Genomic DNA, 21,726 nt, shown 5'->3' with positions numbered 1-21,726 from the left:
GCAACAAGATATTAAGACTTGTTTTCATAGATTGGATTTTCAATATAAGTGTATTTGCTATTGTATTTTTATCTCATTTTTGTTCACTTGTCACTCATTTTGCGTTATTGATTTTCAACATATCACAAAAACAATGCACATTCACTGCACAAATAAAACCTCCACTAAAACAGCAAGCCCACTACATTGTGACAACCCAAAATTAACAATTGCCTCCCAGCAACACACGAGAGCACCTCCTTCTGCGCTTCTGATTAGAGGACTCCCCGGCTGGATGGTGACTGATGTAACATCCCCCTCTCACAGCCAATCACAGCACAGAAGAGCCCTCAGATTTGGCCGTTGTAATGTTGATCAGCTTCATTTGGCTTCTGAATGTTTCCAACTGCTGCTCCAAACACTTTAATCCAGAGCTGAAGAATTGCTCCAGGTTTCCTGGTATAACAGCTGCAGTTAATGGTCTGAACGAATGAATGAATGGTCACTGAAGCTCATACAAGCCCTCTGAGTTTTTCTAATATCACACGAGCAGCACGAGTGTTGATAACAAAAGGAAAAATGTTAGCTTTGGTCACTTTTAGTAGTTTTGAACAGACATGAAGATGGCTTTTCAACAGTGACGTCCAAATGGCAAAAATCAGGAAGTAAAGGAAAGAATGTGTGACAAGCAAAAACATTTCTGTTCATTGCATATTAGACTTTAATAAAAGTTATTCATTAACAATGTAATGCTTTGATATGCATTGTATGATGCTACTGAAATAGTGAAACTACAAGAACACTGTGGTAATTTTCATTCATAAAGAACAGCAAATGTCAAAATGTCATTATTATTAATTATGCTATGATCAAACATTTTAACATTTCAAGAGCTATTTATTAGCATTGTCGTAGCCAAGACTTACTCATTATAAATCATATAAGATTATTGCAATATTATTGTAATTTAAACAGTTGTTTGTTATTGCCGTATTTCATATATCTTTTAATTGTCTCATTACCATACTACAAAAACGTACAGTAATTCTTATCATACTGTTAAATATATACATATACAATATATTCCAATATTACTGGGACTTTTCACTGTTTGTATCATTACGGTTGGTGCATTCTGAACATGCCTAAGGGGCAAAAGTTTACAACTGCTATTAATCACTTCAATTAATTGCTTAATTGTGTTCAGTGCAAAGTACTGAAAATCAAGCAAATAAAGCGCTGTTTAAAATATACACACTTGTGGTCTTCAGGCCCACTTCAAAACACTTGGGTAGAAATACAAGTGTCTTTATGGGTAGACCATTCATTCAACCAATTTACTAAAAAATTATTCATTTAGGAACAAGGTGTTGAAATTATTTGAATGCTTTTAAGTGCTTTACATCTGCATGGTGAATTGTCAAAAGCTTAGGCTCAACTTCTTTTTTTTGCTCCAATTACTTTTCAAGCAGTGACAAAAGCTGTGCAGGAATATTCAACATGCAAGGCTTCTGGTGTAGATGTTCTTCCATTCGAATTTTATAAACACTTTTGGGATGTGATTAGAAAGGATTAGTTTGAAATGCTTTTAGCTTCAATATGGACTGTGCACTTTCCAAAGGGTTATAAAAGATCTGTATTGTCTCTATCTAAAAAAAAAGTTATATTTTCTGAAAAAAAAAAAATGTTGTATGGATTAAATACAAATGTATTGCCAACATACTAAATCCCTAAGGGTGCATGGTTGAATCTAGGGAAAATGGCAAAGCTTGGTATTACTTCACTCCATTTTGCAGAGAAACTAGGAGTTGAATTTAAACTGTCACACCATCAACATGTTGTCACGTTACGCTGCTGTGGGAAGAACACAGGAGACACGGAGTAGCATTCACAATCTTTAATGACAAACCCACGGGATAATCCACAATAGGAGCTGGGCAAACACACGTAGAAACAAGTAGATCTGACAGAAACAGACTGCACAGACTGGGACTTAAATACAGGGGATGATTGGGGAAACACAGGTGCATGGGATGACTAATCAAACTAATTAACAAAACCAGGACAGGAACATGACCAAATAAGGGAACAGAAACATGACACAGACAGTCCATGATCCTGACACATGTATAGATGTATATTTATTTATTAAAGAAAAAAAACTAGCTGTATAAGGATGAAGAAAGATTGCTAAGCTTTAAAGCTCCAGAACGTACATTTTTCTGTGATACTGGTAGGAAAGAGTTGTATCATACCTATGCAAAGTGATGCACCTTGAATCGTTAAAAGATTATTTGACAAATGATTTCATTTATCTTTTTACACACTATTACACTCTCATAAAAAAAGGTACAAAAGCTGTCCTTTTGGCAGTGCTCTTTCAAAAGCTACTAATATGTACACTTAAGGTACTAATATGCACCGTTTATCAGTAAATATGGTACAAAGGTGTACCTTTTGAAAGGGCACTGCAGCGCATTTATTGTGTTTATATTGTGTAATTTATAGTCCTAAAATATAATTTCTTATTATATTTTCTATTTGTTCTCATTGTTTCCTTTTCAATTTTTACATTCATTTGAAAGTTTTACTAATACATAAATAAATAAATAAGTGGAAGAATTTCAAAATGCTGAAGAATTCTAAATGAATGGAAAAGCAACAGGTTTTATTTTCGTGCAGTGTTGCTCATGTAAACAGAATCAGTTATTATTAGTCATATGAATCTAATGTGTCTCGGATATGAATAATCAAGTTATAATAAGTACAGACAGAGGGCTAGGCAATTCCTCATGTATATTTAGTGCACCGTGGGAATTCAGACAGGCTGCTTTGAGCTCTTATAGAAACCTTGTTCAAACAGTTGCTGTTTATAAAAGAGTAAAGCAAATGGGAGATGCTTATAGACTCCAGAATAAAGAGAAGTGAAGATTTTTTAGGGGTTTATATGCTGATATAAGAGAGCAGTTTTGGAGATGTCCTATGCACAGCACAGGAAGGAAACATTGCCCGTATGACATATGGCCAAACTCATTTAAACGAACACTTATTCACTTACAGTCACTTACTGAATGTATACTATGTCAAAGCAAATATATCCAGGCCTAAAAATGTCATGCTGGTGAATCCCAGAAGTATAAACAATTTAAATTAGTTGGCTACAGATTAGTCACTAAGTAAATGAGCTGTTTTTTTTTTTGTTTTTTTTTATTGCAAAAAATTGCAAAAAGACACTAGTGTAAACTGTGTTCAACAGAAACTCATAGGCCCTAATGAGCTTTGCTTAACTTTATTGAAAAAACTTGAAGTGGGGACCATATACATACTGTAAGAATCAAAACCATGATTTTGCAGCTGCTAGTGCCATGCTCTAGCAGTTGAGCTAATGATGTCATGCATAGTGCAAATATATAGTTGTCTCTGAATAAAACTAATATCTGTTTTTGTCAGAGTAGATGTCTTGCACTCACAATTGCACACTACTGTAGTTTCTAAAGTCTAAAAACTAACATCATCCAGCAGATGGCAGTATTGCAGTTTACTGTATTCAGTTCAATAAAGCATATTTTGGGCTCATATGGAAAGCTAAACAATGTTTGTTATACCCTTTTAGGGTTCATTATCATTTCGATGTTTGCATGTTACATGCATCCATGTGTTGGGGAACCCTGAGAGACCCTACATGATAAATCATCTCTGTACGGTGTATACAATAGGCTGTGGTGGTCTATTATATAGGCTGTGGCTCAGAGATAGTTAACAAAGGTGATGGCGCCAGGGCCGTCACGTCCTCTGTGTGAGCGGTTCCTCATCCAGCGTAATCCTGCTTGAGCCACATCTGATCTCCTGTGATAGCACACAATTCCCAACAACACCACCACCTTAGATGCCATGTGCATTGACAGATCAGAGTGCTGATAGTGTGTTCTTGTGTTTGTGGTTTGAATGGACTAATAAAAGCGCTGACCTCTGTTGGGAGACATCAGTACTGCTGAAAGTCAAGCAGCCCACCCGTTTGTCCGCCACCAGCATCCTGCGAGGGCATCAGGAGCATTGATTTTCTTTAAGGACCTGATGACTTTTTTCCGTTTACAGCTTTAGCTCACCACATTGACGTTAATTATGGTTTATAGCCTATTTAACACGACAACACATAACAATACAGTAGAGGTGATGTATTGGTGGTCAAATGTGCATAAGCAGGCCTTATTCTCCCAGTAATAAATGGAGAAAAGCGGTAAATAGGTGCCATACAGTACATCATCTCAACCTTGACCTTGGCCGGCTAAGACAATTAGTCCTGAGAAAAACCTGAGCAGTGTTCCATATCAGTGACAAAAACAACATTATTTAGACACTCAAAAAGGGTTGTACAGTTAGGTCAGATTTGTGTTATCCTCATTTACTGAATGACACTTACTACCCTATAAGTTCATTTGTCTGGGCATTGATTCTTAGTGCTAAATGTTATGTTCATAGACATGACTGGTGCCACATTTAATGTGAGAGCCGCAGCAGAACTGAAGATTTTCAGTAAATACATTTTCTATACCCACTGTATGGGGAAAAAACATGCTTGGATATAATTTGATCAGCATTACATTTATCAGCAAAATGACTCACAGATCACAGATCCTTGTCTAATGCAAGCTCTTCTTCAAGATGATGTTAAGAGGTTGGACAGAATCAGTGACCTGTAATCAGAACGGAGTGGTAATGATGAGCTGAGAATGATCTCTTTACAAGGTGAATGCTATGTTGAGCAATGTCACTGCTTTCTTTACTCAGTGTCATACTAAGTTGGGTGTACTGTGTAAATATTTAATCTACATTAAATATTTACACAGTACACCCAACATAGTATGATGTACGTAGGAAATATGGACTGGATGACAGATATATCGATTGGAATATTACACCTCAGTGTAGTGAGGAGCTGTATAAGATTCTGCTGAGCTCAACTTCATTGCCATTACACAGTAAATCATTCCTAGACCATTCTCTGAAAATGGGGCCAATTGTGACCCAATTTGTCCTTATGACTTAAATGCAGACATAAATACAGGATGATAAACTTGCAAAAATTAAATAATAATCAAATATTCTCTAAATATGTTAAGGATTAAAGTGTCCTTCACAAATGACACCTGTTCTGATTGGTCAGGAAATTTGACTGCATCTGCAAAGGTTTTGAATAATCATACAAGCAATAGATGCATACAGACCTGTTTCCCACCATTGTGTCTTTGCCTTTGTAGAATCAAATCTTAATAAAACAAATAGTCTTCAGCCATGCTTGATCTTGTGACTGTGTGAACATCTCTGGGGTTTGTATTAAAGGGTGAGCCATCCCATCAAATCACTGAATGATCTTCAGCAGAAGATTGCTACACTGTTTGCTGAGAGCTCATCATCACAAGTAAAAAAAATGGTTTGTCGCTACTTGGTACTTGTACTTTTTTTGTTTGTTTGTCCTGTCTTAAGCAATTTTTTCCCGATCAGCTTTACTAGGAACGAACTCCTGGACATCAGAAATAGCACACCAAATAACTTTCTGCCGACATTTGAGCATTCAGATGTTTTACTGGACATTTTAGTCGGAGGAGCTGCGTTCCTATACAAGCGCTCCAGGCGACGCAAGCGAGGGAAACGCGCCGGCGCGCTCGTGAGGAGCTCCGGAAGGATAAAAGGAGGAGTGACGACAGTGTTGCGAGAGAGTACCAGGCCTGGATTTTATTTTATGTTTTGTGTGCGGCAGTCGTCCGCGAGCGGCTGCCGCTTTACTTTCGTTTTGTGTTTGTTTATTTTATTAAAGTTTGAAATGTTCGCCGGTTCCCGCCTCCTTCTTCCCATGACTACAAAAGTTTGTTACATTGGTGCCGAAACCCAGGAGGAAGGAAGGACACGCTGTCAGAGAGTCCTCGCTGCTGAGGGGGATCGCGGTGCTGAGGAGATCGGGCAGCAGGAACAAGCGGAGAGACTGCCGGTGGCTGCCCGAGGCGGTGGTGCTGGAACTATGGAAGACGAGGTGGGACGGAGTGCTCGCTGGGTCGAGGAGGGGTGGCTGCCGTCCGAGAAGGAGCGGAGGAGTCGGCCCCGTTCGCCAGGAGGCCGGAGCCTGCTGCCATCCGCCATGAGAGCCGTGGGAACGGAGCGAGGCCGGTGGAGTAATTGATAATGAGCGACACCTGCACCACTAACCGGTCTCGGTACACCGAGTAAACTACAAATGTTTGTTACAAAGGCATTTCAAGAAAACTCCAATCCATCACACAAAACTATAGGATGATGTCTGAAGACTTGGAATATAGCACATACCTCATACATTTAGCCATATACAGTGGAGATCAACAATCTATAAACACTTGATTTTTTTCTGAAATATTATTAAACTTCATCACTCAAAATTTGAAGGAATATTAGCTGTGGGTATACCACTGTTCTACTAATATGTTTGACAAAATAACCAAGGCATTTAAACAAAAAACTTTATTTTGTGGAAAACACAGTGGTCAAAATTAAAGAACAGTAACCAGTGTAGCACGAAAGAAGATTACAGCTGAAATTTTGGAGGGTTACAGCTGTCAGAAATTAGTAAGAAGTGTTGCTTTGAATGACTTCAGCACATCTGTGGCCGCAGGACATCACTAGTTTTTCACACTGCGCTGGTGTGAGCTTGGTCCACTCTTCTTTCAGTCTCTTCCATAGTTCGGTAACTGTAGTGGGTTTCTTAGCTATTACTTTGTCGCCATTTCATTATTTCTATGTTCTTAGCTTCAAGGAACTGCTTTATCCATTTTGCAGTGTGACGGGGACATTGTCTTGCATGAAAATGGCAGGCTGATTGTGAGATGCTTGCAGGGAAGGAACTGCATGTTGCTGAAGGAGGTTCTGATAAACATTTGCATTCACCTGCCATGTAGCTGTATAAGAGGCCCAACTCCTGCTGCAGAAAGCATCCCCCAAACCATGACACTTCCTCCTCAAACTTTCACTGACTTTTTAATGCACTTGTTGTTCAGTCTTTCCCCAGTTTGATGCAAAACATTATGTTTCCTATTAGACCCAAATAAATTAAACTTGCTCTCATCACTAAAGGGAACTTTGGACAAGTTCTCCTCTGTCCACATAACATGCTCCTCAGCAAAGGTGAGTCTAGCCTTTTTTTATCCTTTCTGCTGATGAGAGGCTTGGTCACTGCAGAGTGCATTTTCAGTCCGACTTCTCTTAAACGTGCCGAGACAGATCCATACCCTGTTCAGCGCTGAACTAGTGAGCAGTTCCAGCTGCAGTGTTGAACCGATTCCCTATTGAGAGTCTTCTCGTGCATCTGTCTTACATGGACGACCAGCCTTTTGGGGGGACTTGAATAAATTAGTGTCATTGTAAAGCTGCAATATTCAAGAAATCACACATTTGGAATGACCAACTTCTCTTGCAGTGGCTGAAAGGGTCATCACTTTAGAGCGGCCCGCCATCTTGCAATCTCAGTGAAAATTAGAAGAATGCTGCCAGTTAAATAGGCTTTGTCATATAATTAAGGACATTAGCACCAGGTACCAGATTAACACCAATGACTTGGAGGTATTTGTAAGTGTTCTCTAATTTTGATCAGAGTTAATTTTCAAATATCTCATTTAAGTTTTTTATACTGTGCTTCAGAATACAATTGATTTATGAAATATGCTTAAAAACTGCCCCTCTACTCCTGTTAGGATAACTTCAAATAGGACTAAGAATTGACCTTGAAATTTAGGAAATTGTAGGTTGTTCTCTAATTTTGATCTCCACTGTAGGATTAGAAGAATGTGAGCTTTTGACTGAACTATTCCTTTGAGCAGTCATTTGGTGTTCAAGAGACTCAGTATGGAGTGTCTTTGTTGCGATGTTCAGGCAATACGCAGAGCACAACCCAGGCGGAGCTCTATGCCTTCAGTGAATTTTGGTGGTTGACAGCATTGTCTTTTGGGAATTCTTCTGGAAAATTAAAAAAAAGGAAAGGAGCTCAAACCCTAAGGGGAAGCGTGCTGTAATCCATGAGTGGATCACACACACACACACACACACACACACACACACACACACACACACACACACACACACACACAACACCTCAGTAAGAAAGAAATCTCAATAACCTCAGATTGCTGGATTAAAAACAACCCAATTTGGGTCATTTTTGGGAACCCAACAGTTGGTAAAAAAGGGACAAACCCTTGGTTGGGTTAGCCGGGTCAAACCGGGCCATTTCCTGATTACACTTAGCCCTACTGTCCTTGTAATAAAGGCAAAAAGTCCCAAAATTGTTCCTATAATAATTGCATTGCGAGTTACTTTAAACACTTACTGTGGCTACATTATGAACATATTTCATCCAAATCCTCCAACCCAGTCAGAACAGAAATAACAGCCTCTGTGTACAGTTTGTGGGTGGAGAAAGAGATGCATTGGTCAGCTTTCAAAGAAAATATAATTTCACCCGATTCAAAGTACTGATAATTAGAGAAAGTAGTATGGATATGAAGCCAAACATAGTGCTGAAAGAAAGAAGCATTCCCTGAAAACTCCAAGCGCTAAGTTTGGCGAAAAGCAAACACACCACACCACCCAAAAAACACCATACGTTTAGTGAAGCATGGTGGTGGCAGCATTATGTTGGGGGGACTTGAAGAGAGCAAGCAGTCCATTGCCACTCACCCTGGAATTCCCCAATGTAGGTGTGCAAAGGTAGTACAGACACATCCAAAAATATTAATGTAATTAAAGCAAAAGGTGGCTCTATGAAGTATCAAATGAGGTGAATGATGACTTTTCCAACCCTGTTATTCTAGTTTCTGATTTAAAAAAAAAAATGATCAGAACATGCCTTTTTCTTTCATTGGTTTGATGTTGTAAGGCAAAATTTGTAACTAAAACTGGATTTTTTTTTTTTTTACAATTTTTATTATTGTCATAGGTTTTGATTTCAGGCTGTACAACAAATAAAGTAACTCTTTCAAAGGGGTATGATGACTTTCTATAGGCACTGTATATGCTCTGTTTGCATATGTTCAAATGGAGCATACAACAAGCTTTGTGCAAGTATATGCTAAATATATATACTAAATACTATGAATGTTGCGTTTCCATTAATTTGTAAGAGAAAACAAGAAAACTAATTTACGCAGTCAGATTCAGTATGTTCTCACATGTTCAATTGGTTATAAGAAATTTTAAGTGGGAGTGTGCTTTTCTTGCAAGATTATGTCTTCAGGAATTGTATAATTTAGTTTGCTTATTAAATAAAGACACTGGCAAATGAGGCACATAAACTATGCTAGTGGAAGAATATATGCACTTTATGTTCCTCTGAAACCTTCCACCTCCCCCAGCTCCACCTGTCTAGATTTGCAACAAGCAATTTAATTTATGCTATTTGTTCAGCAGTGGCAGGCCTACATGCTCACAGCAGCTTGTCTGTATATTTATTGGCAGTTGCAAGTCTCCGTATCTGCTCTGCAGCAACAGTAGCAGCAGCAATAACAGTATCTGCAGAAACAATTACAGCAGCAGAAGCAGCATACATAGCATGTCTGGGGCCAGATTTACTGAAAAGGGCAAATTAGAGTGAGACCACAATCCCATAAAAGTGCCAATTGGAAGTGAAAATTTCTGCAGGTGACCTACTGGCAATGTGCAAATTAAAGAACACAGACACGGTTAGCTCATTTCCATAATTACCAAAGCAATCTACTAAGAGCAGCGCAAATGAGCAACTATTGCAGCCATGTCAAGCACAACATTTTTTTTTTTTTTGGCTGTTAATTAATAGTGCATACACCAGCAACTGACTACCTCAGTCAATTATGTTGCATTGTTATTTAAATACTCTCCTCCCAAAATAATGCCAAAAGAGGGATTGCACTATCATAAAATGTTGGTAAAGCTGGCCACTATTCTGTCAAGACCAAAAACTTAACCATTAGTATATATATATATATATACTGTATATATATATATATATAGTGGTAGATGGTACAGTATAAGCACAAATCTTAGATATGTTTTAACTATATTATAACTGTATACAACAATGTCATAATTTTAACATAACAATCTTTTGACTTAATATTCAACTCGGATTTAATTTAATTAAACTGTCTAAATTAAAAATGAAGTGTCTAAAAATGTAATTATAGCGGCCTACTCAGTGGTTTTTGAGTCTGTCTTGTGCACTTCTATAACTGTCTGGTTTGGCTTTGCTACCAAACCGGACAGAAATAGGCTACCGCGGACAGTTGAGACTGCTGAGAGGTTCACTGGTGCACCCCTGTCTGCCCTTCAGAAACTTCAGAGTGAGGAAATGAGCAGGCAAAATAATTTCTGACCCCACACACCCGAGGCACAAACTCTATGAACTTCTTCTCTCCAGTCAGAACAACCAGTTCAGTGCAATATAAAACGTCTGTGCAATATGTAAATTCACATTTATACCTTTATAACCACATGTGTGCAATATTCAGGCCACTATTTGTTATATCTTATTTGATATGTATATTTATATTTTTTACATTTAAATTACCTGTACAGACTCATGCCTCTCTGCATATTTTCTTCTCAGCACATTGCTGTATATAACAACTCTCTCTACTGTACATACATTGTATTTGTATTATTGTGCTTTTGTTATATAAATATGCCATTCTCCAGTATTTCTGTGAGTTCTTAAATATTGTTACAAGCCGTTTGTGTGATGATTTGATATTTAGCTACATCCAAAATTTTGCGCACAACCCTGTTATACCACATAATTGCCCAGTTACTACAAGCATGATTCGAAGACAAGCAAATAAACGTATTCTATTTTCTCAATTTTACACAAATTGTAATATTGACTGCATTCATTGAGCTTAAACATATGGTTATTATAAGACAAAAACAGAAAGCTTTAAGTTCCAACCCGGTTTTCTTGCATTGTAGGTTTTTATTTATTCGAAACCATGACAATTAGATGAGCCCTAGACTGATTCCCTGCGAAGACCTCGTCAATTAGACTGCCATCGGCACAAATCCTCAGCAAGACCACAAGAACCAGGCAAGTCCTCTGCATCAACTCCTTCGCCATGTGATGTATTCAATCTTCAAGCAGAAGGAATTTGATGGATGTTCTGAGTGTTGCAGCCTGGAATTAAGCCACACCATGTTAGTTTATCTGGCCAGAGGAGAACTGGCCTCCTGAGCCTGGTCTCTCCCAAGATTTTTTTTTTTTTGTCGTTATTATAAGACAAAAACAGAAAGCTTTAAGTTCCAACCCGGTTTTCTTGCATTGTAGGTTTTTATTTATTCGAAACCATGACAATTAGATGAGCCCTAGACTGATTCCCTGCGAAGACCTCGTCAATTAGACTGCCATCGGCACAAATCCTCAGCAAGACCACAAGAACCAGGCAAGTCCTCTGCATCAACTCCTTCGCCATGTGATGTATTCAATCTTCAAGCAGAAGGAATTTGATGGATGTTCTGAGTGTTGCAGCCTGGAATTAAGCCACACCATGTTAGTTTATCTGGCCAGAGGAGAACTTGCCTCCTGAGCCTGGTCTCTCCCAAGATTTTTTTTTTTTTGTCCATTTTTGTCACCGATGGAGTTTGGGTTCCTTGCCACTGTCGACTTTTGGCTTGCTTAGATAGGAACATTTAATATTTGGCAATATTGTCAACTTGATTCCACAGACACAATTTTATGAGAAGTGAACTGAGCTGGATGATGACATCACTGAATCAATAATGAACTGACTTGAACTGAAAAATGGACTGTCCTCTTTTAAGAGCTGCTTTACAGCAGAATTGAATTTTGTCTGCATTATTGAAACACTATTTTCCTGTTTAACGCTGTAACTGTTTCCTGTTTGACACAATCTGTATGTCACAACACACAGTTCACAGGACTTTATTGAGGGAAACACCCGGAAAACACAGGTAAATATATATCGGAGTGTCAGCAAGGCACTGGAATGACTTATCTTGAGTTAAGCAGTCTTTGTGTAAGGCAGGAAGGATAGGGATCGATGGACAGGAAGACCAGCTGAAGATCATGAAGATAGGTGAACGGGATCCAAGTAGTCAGGTAAGTCTTGCACATAAGCGAGAGACGAGACCAGATGGTTGGGTGCCAAGAGTGTGGGTTTATATGCTGGTCCTTATTTAAGAGACAGAGACAGGTGCTGGGAATCAATACTCAGGTGAATTGGAACGGAGAGGTGGAGCTTGTAGGGTCTGACGCTGACGGGATGGCTGGATCCGTGACACTGTATTGTGTAAAGTGCTTTATAAATAAAGGTGACTTGTCTTATTACTCTATTCAGGTGCAGAATCAGAGTCTATATTAAACAACAGTCCAACATTCATTCAGGGAACTGGTGTGAGGGGCTTGTGGGTTGCTGTTCCTGGAGCCTTTTTAAAAAGGAACCCTGTGAAACTTCTTGCTTTGACTCTAAAAATGACTCTGTTGTTGTCTTCTTGCATTATTGGCAATCTATTTTCCTGTTTAACACTGTAAAGCTACTTTGACACAACCAGTATTGTATAAAGCGGTATACAAATAAAGGTGACTTGACTTGACGACTTTGGTGTTGAATTTTATTTATTGTTGTTATTAATATTTTAACTAATATATTTACTATAGTTAATATATTAACTCTATAGAGATTCTCTTGTGAATTTTGTTGAGCTTTTCTCTGTATTTAACTAAAAGTATTCAGGCTGTATCAACAGATTGATGGTTTTCATTTCATTTCAGTCGTATCCATCAAACTGGATGGATAATCAAACTATTGATTGGCTAGTTTATTGGGGTGTCATATTATAGTATGATGTACTGACCCACAAAAAAAATGTTTAAACTTCAGTGGAGTTCAGTTTACATTCATTTCTTTCAGTAGTGGCTCCTGACTATAAATTTAGGTAGGGCAGATATTGGATCTTAGCACTAGCTTATGATAAACAGTTTTTAGTTTTTATTCTAACCGCTGAACAAATGCAGGCACACTTTTGGCAGAGGTCTAACGTCCTTGCATAATTCAGCCTGAGGGTTATAATTCAGCCCTAATGTTGATTGACAGGCTTTAAGTACACAAGACACATACAGAATGCTATCTTAGAATTGCTTTAATGTAGTATTTATTGCCTTTGAATGTTGTTTTATTATGTTACAAGTTTTGGGTATTTTTTGGTATTTTGGGGAATTTGGGTGAGGAAATGAAAGTAATGTCTATTCTCGGAACAAACACAACAGACTCCTATAAAGCTATTTATTTAAACTAAACATTTGATTTAATTTGATATGCTACTCCACATATATCTTATTACAGAAGAAAGGACAATGCCAGCTAGTTATGACCTGATGCAGACTAATATACACACCCAGAAAATATGTTGAAGAATGCTGAACACATTGACAATTTATTATTGACACAGTTTATATAGAGGTCTATGTTTTCTAATGGACAAATATTTTTGGTGAGGCACTACCCTACCTGCCCATACAGACATAGCTGATTTCTTCCTCCAAACCCATAAATGCATTTGTAAGTTCTTTCTAAGCATGTATTTATCTCAACAAACACATTTGGTCTTGTGAGAGTTTATCTGATAGATTCCTGTTGAGCCATTTGAGTTCATCTTAATGCCTGTAATTTGGAATTATCCATGCTCATTACACTCTTCATAGTCTCAGCATCAGATGGCACACCTACAGACTTCCCACAGTCTGTTCACAGACCATATGATGCATAATGCCAACAAAACTGAGCACATATGAGGAGGAACTGGTCACTGGATTTAGAAAAATGTGTTAATGGCAACAAATCAAGGTTTTTGTTAGAGGCATTTTGTAGCACTTACTCCATCTTATTTTTGTATGGACAAAAATGGTAAAGTCTACACATATTTCTGCTGTTGGGGTATCAATTATTTCAGATAAACCCACTCCTAAGCTGGCCAAAAAAAGATGCAAAGTCGACCAGACTTCATTGCAATAGTCAAACACCTTGCTGTGCCATACTAGACAACAAATATCTTACACGTCTGATCATGTTTGAAACTGAAAATTAAACTACTATCAACTGTGTTCATTGATTTACTGGTTGTTGTGATTGGACAGCTCAGCATGGCCCAATTCTCATTTGATGCCCATTGAAAATCTATGTATTTCAAATAAACAGATATTAAATGTGTGAAGTTTAAATGTGGATGTGTAATGGGCTCATCTCTGCATTGCTGTTTTCATCCTGGCCTGCAGGAGTCACTCTCCTTGAGCCCTTTATGTCATGTTCCCTCCAGTACTGCAGATGGCCCTTGTATTATGAACTCTAGTCTCTCCGCTCCTCCAGATGGCGCCATCGCCCCGTACCATGTTCAGTATCCTGCTCATCAGCTTTGATCCCCCACACCTGTGTTTGACCCTTTATAAGTCGGGTGTTTGATGGAAGCTCAGTTTTCTGTTTATTTTGTACTTTGTTTCTCTAGTAAAGATTATTTTTACTTTTTGAAGATTCAAGTCCCTTGGCTGTTTTTGCTCTTCTGCTTTTGGGTTTAACTTTCTGGGAGTAGCTTAGTGAGTAATTTCACACTCTTATAGCGCCAGAGACCTGGGTTCAATCCCTGCTTAAAGCAGCCTCGTTACAGCAAGACTGAACCATGCAGCCCAGCAGAAGAGTCTTCACCACTCTCCAATGTTGAACGGATCCTAGCTGCACTCTCTGAGCAAGCCACTACCATTCAACGACATGATCAAACGCTGTCTCAGATTGTCCAGGGATCAAAGAGCCCTAAGAGAGCGACCTTCCACGATGCTTTGTTGTCAGAGCTCAAAGACGAGTTAGCATTCCGAGACCCTGCCCCTGATTTCGAGTCCCTCATTGATGTAGCTATCCAGGTTGACCATCGCCTCAGAGAACGCCAGCTAGAGTGGCAGCGGGAGACCAGCTTACTTGAGGCCGCCAGTCATGTTAAATTACCTCCTCCTCCTCTTATGGACACGGAGGAACCCATGCAGTTGGGGGGAACTCGGATATCCCAGGCCGAACGCAAAAGGAGGATGAGAGAGAGATTTTGCCTCTACTGTGGCAAGCCAGGTCACTTTTGTTCCAACTGTCCTGAGCTTTCGGGAAAAGCCAAGTCTCGTCCTGAAGTAGGGGGGCCTGGGCGAGAATAGGAACCATCCCCTGCTCGGCGACCTCAGGCTTGACGATCCAGGCCACAATCACCATGGGCCAGCAACACCATCAAGTATGTGGCTTTGTAGACTGCCGGCTGCCGGGAGTTTCATGGATTTTAAGATGGGCCAAAGTCTTGCAATTCACCCTGTGATTCTCCAAGAACCCCTTAACATTACTGCAGTTGACGGCAGCCCACTGGGATCGGGTCGGGTCAGTCAATTCACTCAACCTCTTCAGCTACAGGTGGGGAACCACCAGGAATTGATACAGTTTTTCTTAATTCATACTCCTAAACTCCCTATAATCCTCAGCTTCCCATGGTTCGCTGTTTATAACCCGAATATTTACTGGTCCAGAGGAGTTGTCACAGAGTGGGGAACACACTGCCAACTCTTGAATACTGCTTTCTGCTGTTCCCCTGAGCTGAAGTGTTTCCAAGAATCATTGTCAGACAATCCCAAGAGCAACTCCGTCTTTGGACTCAAAGCCCTGTCCACGGAAGTCATGGCTGTTCCCAGGATGGAACCAGTCACTAGCAAGTCCCCACCTCACCCTCCCGAGCCATCCCGAGTTCCCCCAGAATACATGGACCTCCTCGAAGTCTTCAGTAAAGTCCAAGCTGCCACACTGCCCCCCCACAGATCATACGACTGCGCTATTGAGCTTATGCCAGGAACTTGCCCACCCCATGGAAGGCTCTTTTCCCTCTCTGGCCCTGAGAGATTAGCTATGGACAAGTATCTGAAGGAAGCTCTGGATAGTGGATTCATCCATCCTTCCACATCACCGGCAGGAGCCGGTTTCTTCTTTGTTGAAAAGGATGGTAGTCTCAGACCTTGTATTGATTATTGTGGCTTAAATAACATCACAATCAATAATCGTTACCCCCTCCCACTTATGACCACATCTTTTGAGATCCTGCAGGGGGCCACCATCTTTACCAAACTGGACCTTCGGAATGCATACCATCTTGTCAGGATCCGGGAGGGGGACGAATGGAAGACTGCGTTTAATACCCCGACAGGCCCCTATGAGTACCAGGTAATGCCATTCGGCCTGGTTAATGCTCCTGCTGTCTTCCAGGCCTTTATTAATGATGTTCTCAGAGAGATGCTTAATATATTTGTGTTTGTTTACTTGGATGATATTCTGATATTCTCCCACAACCTCCAAGAACACATTCAGCATGTCAGACAGGTCCTGGCCCAGCTGCTGAAGCACAAGCTCTTTGTTAAACTGGAGAAGAGCAAATTCCATGTCCCAGCTGTCTCATTTCTCGGCTTCCATGTGTCCAAGGGCAGCCTTCAGATGGATCCTGGCCAGATCCGAGCAGTCTTGGACTGGCCCCGGCCCACTTCAGTCAAGCAGGTACAGCGCTTTCTGGGGTTCTCTAATTTCTACAGGAGGTTCATAAAAAGGTTTAGTTCTGATGCAGAGCCTCTCTCCTCACTCACAAAGGAGTCTAACAGGCCATTCATGTGGACCAGCGGAGCTGACTATGCCTTCAATACACCGAAACAACGCTTCACATCTGCCTCCATTCTAACTCTTCCAGACCCAGAGCTGCACTTCGTCCTGGAGGTGGATGCCTCAGATGTGGGGGTAGGAGCGTTCTTGTCACAGAAGAGTAAGAGTGATTACAAGCTTCACCAATGTGCATTTTTCTCTCGCCGTCTTACCCCTACACAGAGAAATTATAACATTGGGAACCAGGAGTTGTTGGCCATTAAGATGGCGTTGGAGGAGTGGAGGCACTGGCTTGAGGGGGCCAAACACCCATTCCTCATCTGGACGGACCATCAAAATCTCACCTACATTCGGGATGCCAAGAGGTTAAACTCACGACAAGCCCGTTGGGCCCTCTTTTTTAACCGGTTTAATTTCATTCTCTCTTATCGCCCTGGTTCCAAAAATCTTAAGCCAGATGCACTCTTGAGGTAGTTTGAGCCACCTGAGAGGGAGACCTGCCCAGAACCCATCCTCCCCATATCCAGGGTGATAGCCCCCATCCAGTGGGATATTGAGACAGCCATCAGGAGAGCTCAACAGCAACAGCCTGGTCCAGGTAATGGCCCTGTAGGGTGTCTCTTTGTCCCTAACTGTATGCGCTCTGAGGTATTGCAGTGGGCACATGCTTCCCTCCCCTCCGGACACCCGGGAACCACTAGAACCTGCAAGCTGGTTCAGAGGAAGTTTTGGTGGCCCAAGTTACAGAGAGACGTTCGGACCTTTGTCTCTGCCTGTCCAGTGTGCGCCCAGTACAAGGAGCCAAGAACCCACCCTCATGACTTACTGCACCCACTGCCTTTCCCGAGATGTCCATGGTCTCACATCTCTCTGGATTTTGTCACAGGCTTACCTCAGTCTCAGGGAAACACGGTAATTCTGGTGGTGGTGGATAGATTTTCTAAGACTTGTCACCTCTTACCCATACCCAAGCTCCCCACAGCTAACCAAACTGCGGAACTTCTGATGAAACGTGTTCAGAATCCACGGCTTTCCCCAGGATATGGTTTCCGTCACAGAGTGGGGAACACACTGCCAACTCTCGAATACTGCTTTCTGTGGTTCCCCTGAGCTGAAGTCTTTCAAAGAATCATTGTCAGACAATCCCAAGAGCAACTCCGTCTTTGGACTCAAAGCCCTGTCCACGGAAGTCATGGCTGTTCCCAGGATGGAACCAGTCACTAGCAAGTCCCCACCTCACCCTCCCGAGCCATCCCGAGTTCCCCCAGAATACATGGACCTCCTCGAAGTCTTCAGTAAAGTCCAAGCTGCCACACTGCCCCCCCACAGATCATACGACTGCGCTATTGAGCTTATGCCAGGAACTTGCCCACCCCATGGAAGGCTCTTTTCCCTCTCTGGCCCTGAGAGATTAGCTATGGACAAGTATCTGAAGGAAGCTCTGGATAGTGGATTCATCCATCCTTCCACATCACCGGCAGGAGCCGGTTTCTTCTTTGTTGAAAAGGATGGTAGTCTCAGACCTTGTATTGATTATTGTGGCTTAAATAACATCACAATCAATAATCGTTACCCCCTCCCACTTATGACCACAGCTTTTGAGATCCTGCAGGGGGCCACCATCTTTACCAAACTGGACCTTCGGAATGCATACCATCTTGTCAGGATCCGGGAGGGGGACGAATGGAAGACTGCGTTTAATACCCCGACAGGCCCCTATGAGTACCAGGTAATGCCATTCGGCCTGGTTAATGCTCCTGCTGTCTTCCAGGCCTTTATTAATGATGTTCTCAGAGAGATGCTTAATATATTTGTGTTTGTTTACTTGGATGATATTCTGATATTCTCCCACAACCTCCAAGAACACATTCAGCATGTCAGACAGGTCCTGGCCCAGCTGCTGAAGCACAAGCTCTTTGTTAAACTGGAGAAGAGCAAATTCCATGTCCCAGCTGTCTCATTTCTCGGCTTCCATGTGTCCAAGGGCAGCCTTCAGATGGATCCTGGCCAGATCCGAGCAGTCTTGGACTGGCCCAGACCTACTTCAGTCAAGCAGGTACAGCACTTTCTGGGGTTCTCTAATTTCTACAGGAGGTTCATAAAAAGGTTTAGTTCTGATGCAGAGCCTCTCTCCTCACTCACAAAGGAGTCTAACAGGCCATTCATGTGGACCAGCGGAGCTGACTATGCCTTCAATACACCGAAACAACGCTTCACATCTGCCTCCATTCTAACTCTTCCAGACCCAGAGCTGCACTTCGTCCTGGAGGTGGATGCCTCAGATGTGGGGGTAGGAGCGTTCTTGTCACAGAAGAGTAAGAGTGATTACAAGCTTCACCAATGTGCATTTTTCTCTCGCCGTCTTACCCCTACACAGAGAAATTATAACATTTGGAACCAGGAGTTGTTGGCCATTAAGATGGCGTTGGAGGAGTGGAGACACTGGCTTGAAGGGGCCAAACACCTATTCCTCATCTGGACGGACCATCGAAATCTCACCTACAAGCCCGTTGGGCCCTCTTTTTTTAACCGGTTTAATTTCATTCTCTTTTATTGCCCAGGTTCCAAAAATCTCAAGCCAGATGCACTCTCGAGGCAGTTTGAGCCACCTGAGAGGGAGTCCTGCCCAGAACCCATCTTCCCCACATAGAGGGTGATAGCCCCCATCCAGTGGGATATTGAGACAGCCGTCAGGAGAGCCCAACAGCAACAGCCTGGTCCAGGTAATGGCCCTGTAGGGCGTCTCTTTGTCCCTAACTGCGCTCTGAGGTCTTGCAGTGGGCACATGCTTCCCTCCCCTCCAGACACCCAGGAACCACTAGAACCTGCAAGCTGGTTCAGAGGAAGTTTTGGTGGCCCAAGTTACAGAGAGACTTTTGGGCCTTTGTCTCTGCCTGTCCAGTGTGCGCCCAGTACAAGGAGCAAAGAACCCACCCTCATGGTTTACTGCACCCACTGCCTATCCCGAGACATCCATGGTCTCACATCTCCCTGGATTTCGTCACAGGCTTACCTCAGTCTCAGGGAAACAATAATTAATAAAACCAGTAATTCTGGTGGTGGTGGATAGATTTTCTAAGACTTGTCACCTCTTACCCATACCCAAGCTCCCCACAGCTAACCAAACTGCGGAACTTCTGATGAAACGTGTTCAGAATCCACGGCTTTCCCCAGGATATGGTTTCGGACCTGGGGCCACAGTTTACGTCCCGGTTTTAGAAGACGTTTGGTCGGCTCATTGGGTTCTCCATCAGCATGTCCTCTGGCTTCCACCCCCAGTCCAATGGCCAAACTGAGAGGGTAAATCAGGACATCGAGAAGACACTGAGATGCCTGGTCGCTGACAACCAATCCACTTGGAGATCTTGATTAATTTGGGCTGAATTTGCTCCTAACACTTTGAACCACTCTTCTTTAGGCATGTCCCCCTTTGAGTGTCTCCTGGACCGGAGCCAGAGGTTGACGTCAAGTCAAGTCACCTTTATTTATATAGCGCTTTTAACAATACAGATTGTGTCAAAGCAACTGAACAGCATTAATTAGTCCCAGCTGCCACACAGCTCATCTGTCGTTGTCGACTTTCCTGGAAGAGGGCGCGTGCTGCCTTAGTGAGGGTGGCCCGACTCCAACGGAGGCAGGCTAACCGAAGCTGGAGGGCAGGACCCTCATTTCAAAGAGTGTGGCTCTCTACCCGAGATCTTCCCCTGCGGGTGGAATCCCGTAAGCTGCCTCCAAGATACATTGGTCCCTTCAAGATCCTCAGAAAGATTAACCCGGTTTCCTTTCGTCTTCTCCTGCCCAGTCTCGTTCACAGTCCACAGGCTGCTGGATTACCGCCGAGTACGTGGAAGGGTTCAGTACCTGGTAGACTGGGAGGGTTATGGCCCGGAGAAGCGGACCTGGGTTCCGGCTCGGGATATCTTGGATAAGGCTCTCATCTCAGAGTTTCACCAAGCCCGAGGAGACCATCAGGGGAACGTCAGGAGCCGTTCCTAGAGGAGGGGATCCTGTAATGGGCTCATCTCTGCATTGCTGTTTTCATCCTGGCCTGCAGGGGTCACTCTCCTTGAGCCCTTTATGTCATGTTCCCTCCAGTTCTGCAGATGGCGCTTGTATTATGAACTCTAGTCTCTCCGCTCCTCCAGATGGCGCCATCGCCCCGTACCATGTTCAGTATCCTGCTCATCATCTTTGATTCCCCACACCTGTGTTTGACCCTTTATAAGTCTGTTTGTTCCCTGCTATTGTGTTCAGTCTTGAGCCTATTCTTCCTGAGTATCCAATTGCCAGTTAGTTAGGTTTGATTGTTCTTGTATTTTTTTGGACCCTTTTGTCTTTTTTTTTTGTTTGATGGAAGCTCAGTTTTCTATGTTTATTTTGTACTTTGTTTCTCTAGTAAAGATTATTTTTACTTTTTGAAGATTCAAGTCCCTTGACTCTTTTTGCTCTTCTGCTTTTGGGTTTAACTGTCTGGGAGTAGCTCAGTGAGTAATTTCACACTCTTAGAGCGCCAGAGACCTGGGTTCAATCCCTGTTTAAAGCAGCCTCGTGACAGGATGAGTCAATCTGTATCTGTCATGAATTGACTGTTAGTTTGTTAGTCTTAATACATGAAAATGGAGTGCAGGCTATTCTATATATTACTTGGAGACATGTCTTCCGGAAACCAGCAGGCTTGAGTTACCCTTTCCATGCTAATGAACGTTCCACCCACCTCAAATGACTTCCGAGCTAAATGCAGGTCGGATCTGAGAGCAAAGAAGTTGGCCAGCTGAATACTGTGATCATTTTACAAAGCAATAAAGTCTGGGAACCTTTTTTTGAAGTCCCTGATTCCAGCTACAAAGACGGCAATAAATGGTCAATCAACCACTCATAACAAGTAGACTTGTGACCTTTAAGGACAATTTCTATATTCCTATATTCTAATTGTTATGATTACTGATAAAACAGCATAATTTTTCAAGAAATGTTTTACTTTTGCTGTCACATTTGTTGATTTTCTCGAGATCACCATTACCAAGATGACATTTTTTTCGGTCATCCCCACTATGCAGTACATACAGGATTTTTGTATATATATATA

The 21,726-nt window shown here is 41.8% G+C and overlaps 1 long non-coding RNA gene across 1 annotated transcript in view; it reads right to left on the bottom strand.

Annotated features, from left to right (window-relative positions):
- Positions 1 to 7,156: 7,156 nt before the first annotated feature.
- The window catches only part of LOC107699199 (uncharacterized), a 23,623-nt gene continuing 9,053 nt past the window's right edge, over positions 7,157 to 21,726 (bottom strand). The window contains exons 2-3 of the long non-coding RNA XR_001635430.1: positions 7,328 to 7,331; positions 7,157 to 7,168 (exon numbers count right to left, since the gene is read on the bottom strand). This is a non-coding gene — a long non-coding RNA (uncharacterized LOC107699199). The remainder of the gene's footprint in view (positions 7,169 to 7,327; positions 7,332 to 21,726) is intronic.

This window comes from Sinocyclocheilus anshuiensis, unplaced genomic scaffold, assembly GCF_001515605.1.
Source record: "Sinocyclocheilus anshuiensis isolate Anshui unplaced genomic scaffold, SAMN03320099.WGS_v1.1 scaffold851, whole genome shotgun sequence".
Taxonomy (NCBI): domain Eukaryota; kingdom Metazoa; phylum Chordata; class Actinopteri; order Cypriniformes; family Cyprinidae; genus Sinocyclocheilus; species Sinocyclocheilus anshuiensis.
Note: the sequence above shows the minus strand (reverse complement) of the source record. Positions and strands in the feature narration are given on the sequence as shown.